This window comes from Engraulis encrasicolus, chromosome 20 (genome assembly GCF_034702125.1).
Source record: "Engraulis encrasicolus isolate BLACKSEA-1 chromosome 20, IST_EnEncr_1.0, whole genome shotgun sequence".
In the NCBI taxonomy this organism is placed as follows: Eukaryota; Metazoa; Chordata; class Actinopteri; order Clupeiformes; family Engraulidae; genus Engraulis; species Engraulis encrasicolus.
The window spans coordinates 52,217,418-52,217,840 of NC_085876.1; the positions used below are offsets into that span (position 1 = coordinate 52,217,418).

Consider the following 423-nt stretch of genomic DNA (forward strand, 5'->3'; position numbering starts at 1 on the left):
CACGCAGTTCCTCTCCTAATCCTCATCTCTGGTTTCTCCCACCACAGATATTTTTATTTAAATGTATTTATTTATTTTTACCGCTCGACTCAGTATTCTTTCCCCTGGACCCTCAATTCAAAGCCATGGGCCTATTCTACAAAGCTGGTTCAGGAGAACATCAGGTCAAGTTAAGAGGTAAATCACCTAATAGAAGAGCCTGGAGTCCTCATTTTCTTAAGTACGCGCAGAACTCCAGGCTCTTCTATTAGATGATTTATCTCATACCTTCACCTGGTTTACTCCTCAACCAGCTTCTTAGTATCGGCCCCATGTCCCTTTGGAGCGGTGTGTGTCTTTATGAATGTGTCCAAGCTGTACTCTGCATTTGCCTGCCACAGCTGTGCCATGCGTCCACTGTGTTACACCATCAATAAAGCTGGT

General features: G+C 44.2%; 1 protein-coding gene across 1 annotated transcript in view; it reads left to right on the forward strand.

Annotated features, from left to right (window-relative positions):
• Positions 1 to 175, forward strand: part of LOC134435967 (T-complex protein 1 subunit gamma-like) — a 10,779-nt gene extending 10,604 nt beyond the window's left edge. The window contains exon 14 of the mRNA XM_063185000.1: positions 1 to 175. This exon is cut by the window's left edge and continues 488 nt beyond it. The gene's annotated coding sequence lies outside the window, so the exon portion shown is untranslated.
• The last annotated feature ends 248 nt before the right edge of the window (positions 176 to 423 follow it).